At 37.7% G+C, this 7,352-nt stretch overlaps 1 long non-coding RNA gene across 1 annotated transcript in view; it reads left to right on the top strand.

Moving 5' to 3' along the window:
• Nucleotides 1-79: 79 nt before the first annotated feature.
• LOC128138208 (uncharacterized) overlaps nt 80-7,352 on the top strand; it is a 69,112-nt gene continuing 61,839 nt past the window's right edge. Inside the window, exon 1 of the long non-coding RNA XR_008233973.1 lies at nt 80-451. This is a non-coding gene — a long non-coding RNA (uncharacterized LOC128138208). The remainder of the gene's footprint in view (nt 452-7,352) is intronic.

Here is a 7,352-nt window from a genome sequence, read left to right as displayed (position 1 = left end):
CCGCTTCTTCCCTTCAAATCTGCCGCTCGCTTGGGGGCGGTGCGGCCGCGCCGCGGGTCGCTCCGCCTCCGCCCTGGTGAGGGCCGCGCCGTTACCGCGGGGCTGTCATGGCTGCCGGGGGACGCCCGGCGGCCCCGGGGGGGAGTTGAGGCCGAGACTGACGGAAAGAAACGCCACGGGCGCTCCTGATCTGCCCCTAACGGCTCCGCGGGCAGGCGACGTCCAGCCGCGGGGCTGGGTGAGGGGTGTCCGGGGCCGGGAGCCTCTGACGGGGGCGGCAGCGGCGGCCGCCGCCGGCCTGGAGAAGGCCGGAGAGGCGGGCCCGGCTTAACCCGCCTCTTCTTTCTTTTCCAGTCGGGCCAGCTGGTGTGTAAGCTTAGGCTTACCTTTTGGATGGACGGGAACGTTAATCAAAAAGCTTTGTTTTGTGAGAGCCTTCAGGGGAAACACGGTATATCCTATTTATTTTGTTCTTAAGTGTGAACTTCTAATGTCCTCAAATAGCTAATTAGTTGTCACGGGCTTGCTGATATTGCTAAAACACCCTTGCAAGTACATCTTCTTTTAAGACTTACTCAATGCACACTCGGAAGTTCATTTCAGCCTTAAAAAAGTCAATATTTAATAGGTTTTTGCAGCCAGTCCCAAGTTTAGACGAGGAAAATGCGCCTTTTCCTGCTGCATTTGAAGTAAGAATGGGTGTAATAACGAGCTTTAAGAAAATTGAAGGAATGTGCATTTGAAGGTAGCACATTAGACACCATTTCCTGATATCCACCTCATGAGGCATACTCACATTGGTCGAAATCTCTCAATTTTATTTCTTATACAAACAGTCCACATCCAGCCTTTTATATGGGTTCTATCAAAATACATCTTACTCCTAAAAAAGTAACTTTTTTTTCCTGAAAGGAAGTGACAAAATCAGGTTAAAGTAATTATGTTTGCTGAAATAAAACTGTGAATTCAGGTATGCTACTAAAGTTAGAGTATCCTACCCTTTGTTGCAAATGTATTCTTTTTTTCTCAGTGATGTTTTTGCTGTGATCATTCTAAATTAAAACAATAAGGCAATCGTTAGCTGGAGAATTAAGCTCACTACGCAGAGAGCATAAATCACCAATGTTCCAAAATGGTATGTGAAACTCAAACTGATATTTCTGCTGCCCTTGAGTCCTGCCTTACTGCTCTTCCAAGGCAGTTAGAAATTGATGCATAAGTCAGGTTTCTATATTCATATGTAAGCACCTTAAAAGTACAGACAATAACAATTCCTGTTACTTGGTTATCAAATAGAATGTTTTTCATGATAAGGGATTTTATAACTGGATATTTTTCAGTAGATGGTTTGTGCAGTGTGTTACAGCAGATTGGGTTTTCAATTCCACATCTAATTCTGCAGGTGCATCAAAAGCTGCAATACTAACCATTTATTAAGGTTCTCTACCCCTTTTTGCACTCATGTAAACAATGAATTTTAACTAGAGATTCTGCAGTAACTCACCTTTTGCATGTGCTTTTATTCCACTAAAAGTTGAATTCCAGGTATGTACAAACTATCATTGGTGAGCTTTATATTAAGTGTTTGGTGGTGGTTGATAAACATTTGGGAGTTTCTTCACTTTAAGAACATTTTAAGAAAAGTGTTTAGGAATACATTTCCAACAAAGGGAAGAGAGGTAACAGCACCGCAAGAGATACCAGCCTGACAGTTTTATAGTTTGAAACTAATGCCCGATGCTGAACTCTAAATCAGGATGTTTTTTACATAAAAGTACCTAAATGACAGCAGCTGAATGAAGGTGTTGGGCAAAATTATTGCTGATACAGTTTTTTAATGACATAGTAGTGCAGCCAAGACAGAAATATATAACTGTTCGTGTTTTACAGCATTCCAAGTAGAATAATCTTAGCTGCTTTTGCAACAGTAATTCCTTGAGTCAGGAAATCTCAGTTGCTGCCATTCAGTTTCAACACTGCAGTTCCCAGGCTACAAAGGAGCATATTTTGTAACATGCAAGTTTTAAAAGGAGGCTGATGGATTGCTTACAAAATAAAAGCTTTCATTAAATTTATTTCAGGGTTCTTTATTAGAATAATAACATTTCTTGGCAGGTAATTCCATCAATAGTTGTTCACACCTTATTTTGACTTTGAAAAATCCAATGTCCACAAGAAATAATCTCTCCCACAGGTAATTAAATGTGCAAATTTCAAGAACAAACAAGCAAATAAATCTCACTCTAGTATAAGTTTAACATTTGACTATTTTTTACTTCCTGTCCGCTGTTACATCAACAAAATCATAGCATTCTACTGTATATGATAATTGATATAGCAAATAATGGCAAGTCACCTGCAGTGAAAGGTAATATCTATTTTTAAAACAGAAATTGAGTAAATCTACATATGCTCATAAATTTGTCCCGTTATTGTAGCTGTGTGCACAGCTGCCTCTGTTATTTTTCCCAGTGGTGTTCTCCGGCACCATTTCTTGATTTGTTTGTGCATTTGCAATATTTACATTCAGATAATAGCATACAATAGAACAGTGTGCTCAGAACTGGACTCTCATATTTTTGCTGACATAGCTGCTATATTATTGCAGTTGTGATCTCATTAGAAAAAAAAATACATTTCTTTCAAAAATTTCAGGTTTCCCAGAATTATGAAAAGTATACAATCCTTTTTTTATTCTATTCTTAAGAATTTATACAGAAGCCCTGATTCCCTGCCTTGTTGTACCAGTTCATGTCGCAGGACATTTGGCATAAAATTGATGCGGTTAAATTGCAAGAGTAGAGCTACCAACATCCAATTGCCCAAACTCTTTTGTTTCATGTGGATTTTCTCCCTTGGATTAATGTGTTAGTCTTAGAACGTTGGTGCACATTTTAAATACATTAAGTTAAATTTGCAATTAACAAAGCTTTGAAAAAAGCTGTTGGCAAGGAATATTATCATATGGCAAATATAGACTAATTTAAATGGAATATCATTTTAGACTAAATAGTAAAGTTACATTTCTCTGAAGGCAACACGAGAGAACAGAAATATGCAGAATACAAGCATACCCTTTTCTTCTAATCCAACAGTCCAAAGAACAATGTCAGCGTTGAGATTCTCGCTAAGGCATAGGTTTTTTTAGTCTGGCTGGTTGAAGTCTAGAGTGAACTACAAAGACGTTCCCTTTATGGTGACAAAATCTTGGATAAGAATTAATAAGCAGTGGATGACTGATCTGTTTATGGTTGCCTAGAGAGTTAATGTGAACAGTTAAGCACACTCGAAATTGCTCATCATGTAATCCTAATGAAATCCTTCCTAAACCTTGTAAAAACATTCCCAAATCCTTCTAAATTAAGTCTGTTAATGCAATTAATCCAAATAGTTGCATTGTTCAGGGAATGTGTTCTGGTTATGAATTCCTGGTCTGCCAGTGATTTTTGAAGGTCATGCGTAGTTGATATGGATGCATAGTTAAATTATTTTTTGTCAGTTATCTCAAAATAAATAATGCCTTGAGTGCTGGGATCCTTTTATTGGTGGAAAGTTCTTACTTTCCATTACAGAAAACATACTATTGTAACTTTGTTTTTTACAGCTGTAGTTATTGTAAAGATATAAAGCAAGGATGTTCTTTGGAAATTGCAGTAGAGTATCAATATAAAATTATGAACTAAGTTGTGAATAACAGTTTTAGTGTGGGATTTTCTGGCATTTATTTCATTGTTGCAGCTGCAATAAAATGCTACAACTTACGTACTATTCTCACTGAACATGCAGTATACTTTGAAAATAGTTCCAATTAATGGATTGGAAGTAAAAGGGATAGTTGAAACTTAATACTACCATCTTAATTTATACCAGTTGAAAACTGGTCACAGATAAACATATTCCTATGGTTCCGATTCATACACTAAACAAGAAGGTAAATTTCTTATTTATAAGTTTAAAACATTCTACTTTATGTTATGAAAGCAGGACATGATTTAGAGGACAGAGAGAGGATACAAAAAAACCCAAACCACTTTATGTGTGCAATTATATTTAAAAAGTTCACTAATTTTTTGATATTGTCACAATATTACCAGGATTTCCCTGAGCAGTGATTAATAATATGACAGATTTACTTGTCAATTACTGTCCGGCTGTAAGCAAGTCACCACTCTTTTAGAAAAAATAGCTTCTTATCTCTGTATCAATTCTGGATTTCCCTAGAGATGAAAAAAACCAATAATCTTTGAAAATCTTGGTTAGTTTGACATGTTAGTTTTCAGCAGAGTAATTTTGCCATTTTCAATCCAGAATTAGATGTGGATTGCTTTCAAACACTGAAAATCATACTTCTTTCCTAAGAGACCTTTGTACTGTGTTAATCTCTTAGCCTTTGCTGGCGAAAAAAAAAAAAGAAAAAGCAGAACTAATCGATCTTAAATCTGAATTTTTCTTCTGTTCAGACCAAAGGGTTAAATCCACAAGAGGGAATTAGACTTAAAAGGAGAGAGGCAAGCTATTCACACTCCCCAAAATTCAGTAATAAATGAGGTCCATCGACTATACTCTATTTGCAAGGTAATGGAAACTCTGAACTCCCTATCTGATCAATGGCAAAAGGTAGGCACCTCACCAGACAGTGATTTAGAGCAGAGGCCTCATTAAGTCTTTCTCTCCATTAGCCACACAGGGAACAATGCCAGTTCCTGCTATTGGATACCCTGCTGTGTAACTTCAAGGAGTCAGATATTTTCCTTATGCAGTGTAAGGGGAAAGTTATGTCTAAGAATATGATTCACTTGTATGCTGAGCCGGGTACTGTCTGGAAGTGCCATGCAGTTGCCTGGATGCCTCTCTGCACTCTGGATTCATAGCCGTGAACCACCTCCTTTGGTCAGATATCCAAGCAAAGCAATTTTTTCAAAAAAGAGAATGTGGCACCTTCCTTAAGCTGCTATAGCAATCCATTGATACCTGGTTAATCAGTGGTGAATCCTTCCCCTGGGAACTGGAAAGCAATTGATCCTAGAGTTTCTAACTCCTGAGAAAGTATGCAGGAGAGTAGAATAGACAGTGTTCTGAACTGAGGCTAACTCCGTCTCTCTTATCAGAGTGCTTTTACTTTGCATAACGTACTTCGTTTTTAACTAGAGCAATGACTGGAACCAAGGTCATTTAGATTAGCCTGGAATTATCAAATCTAATTTTCAGCATCTGACTGCTGAACATAGCCACCTCAGACATCATGTTTTGTAATATAACTATCTCTGGAAGGATATTCTGATTTTAGGCTGTGATCTTGCCGTTAATTGTAACGGGAGGTTTTGAGAGTATGAATTTAATTTTGGCTTGTTGGGAGTGAATCTGCGTCTTACTGATGTGGTTATTTAGTTATGTTATTAAGTATTCAGTATCCATCTACACCCAATATTTTTTTTTTTATTGAAAGGAAATGCTTTACTACTAAAGAGATTCCTCTTTCTCCATCAGAATACCTAATAATCCAGTGATAATGGCAGTTCCTTTGGTGGCAGGAGAGCAGCAGTCCATATGCTGCTCCAAATCAGATCAAGTGCTTTGAACCTAGCTGTATTATTCCTTGTGTGACTATTTTAAGCCAGGAGAAGAGAGAGTTGTGGAGACCACTACAATATTCTCCTCACCATGTTTCTGTTCAAGAGTTGACCTGGTAAACATTACAAGAAACTACACCTCTTGGAGCAGACTCCAAAAGCAAGATATGTAGAGATAGTTAGTCAATTCCATCTACATATGAGGTACAAAGAAACTGGTATCTTCAAGTCTTGATGTTTGTGCACATCCTGGGGGCAGAAAATTGGCTACAGCAGAGACTTAGCTTCCTGGTAACATAGGTATGTTCAAGGCTAGGCAGCACTGATGTTGAATGTGGGAAGCCCTAGGTTTTGACTTCTTATGTCCTCTGAGATCAAACTATTACAGACTAAGTATTATATTTTTGTGTGTGTTAGAAAGCAAAACTGGAGAAAAAGATCTGAAAATACATGGATTCCTTCAGAAATGTTCTGTGTAGTACACAAATTATGACATTTCAAAGTTCCACAACCATATTAAGCAATATCAAATTTCTTTCCTGAATTTTTCTTTCTAAAATATTATGCCCAAAGGAGAAAACATCTTTTGCAGTTCTTAAATTATAGAGTAATGTTGGAGAAGAATTGACTCAGACCCAGCCTAAATTCAGAAATAAAATGTTTGGAAAATAATTGAAAAAAACCCAAAGTTACTTTATAAATTTGTACTGAAAATTATAGGCTCCTTAAAGGCTCTTATTCCCTTCCCAGATAAATCATCTGCTTGCTTTTAGATACTCAAATTGGTCAGCATAGGTGCTTCTACCCATTCACAATAGCATAATATAATTTACAGTCATAGTTTAACTTCATTTGGAGAAACAAGTTTGACAGCAATGCGCAACTGCCTCAGGCTGGGAAGAGCAGATCTTACTGAAGCTGGATATTCATGGCATAAGTACAGACAACCTACCTAGCAACTTATGAACAGTGCTTAGAACTTTATTGCATCTTGAGACACAGTTCAGTGGCAGTAGTCTTCCTGGTTTTGTTGATGGATATTGGCTCCTCCCAAATCAAGTAAAAGTTACTACATTTGTCTGGAGGAGAAAAGAAAATATCTAAAAGTTGTAGTAATTTATTCAAAGGGTAAAGCCTTGAAGATGTTTAAGAAAAAGTGTCCAGCAGTGCCTCTAGGCTATCTACATGCTAAAACAGATGAAAGGAAAAAGGAGAAAATTGGTACCTGGAGAGAGGCAGAAACATTCTTTGCAGCCTTCTTGCCAATATTGCATTTATACATACAGTGCTCTGAGGTGTATTCTCTTACACTGGATGTTTTACATGTAAGATTAACACCTCAAGGAAAAATAAGAGGATTTAGGAGAAGATGATCTTGGGATGAATAACTTGCCATTTTTCCTTCAGGTTTAGGTGTTGTACTTTAATGCTGTCCTGAAAAACATGAGGATAATATTTGTTGAAGCATAGATAGTATTATAAGATCCATGAAACTCTAATAACAGACCAAAATAAGTGAAGTTTGCTGGGCAAAATACGAGGGCCATAGCAAAAATTGTCCTAGCAGATGCAACCGGTTTTTACTTCTCTGTTACACAAATGCTATGATTCGTAGTACCTTGCTGCAAGCCTTTATCAGCTGCATATGTATATGCAGCACTCCATTTTAATTAGCCCGAAGATTCAAGGCTTAGAAGGAATAGCAGGGGTCTCTAATTATCTTCACAAACTAGTGATCTGCCCAGAAGATGAGGAATGAATAAGCATTAAGCAGTCAGAGGC

This window comes from Harpia harpyja, chromosome 2 (assembly GCF_026419915.1).
Source record: "Harpia harpyja isolate bHarHar1 chromosome 2, bHarHar1 primary haplotype, whole genome shotgun sequence".
Taxonomy (NCBI): domain Eukaryota; kingdom Metazoa; phylum Chordata; class Aves; order Accipitriformes; family Accipitridae; genus Harpia; species Harpia harpyja.
The sequence above is the reverse complement of the archived record's forward strand: the minus strand, read 5'-3'. Positions and strand labels throughout refer to the sequence as shown.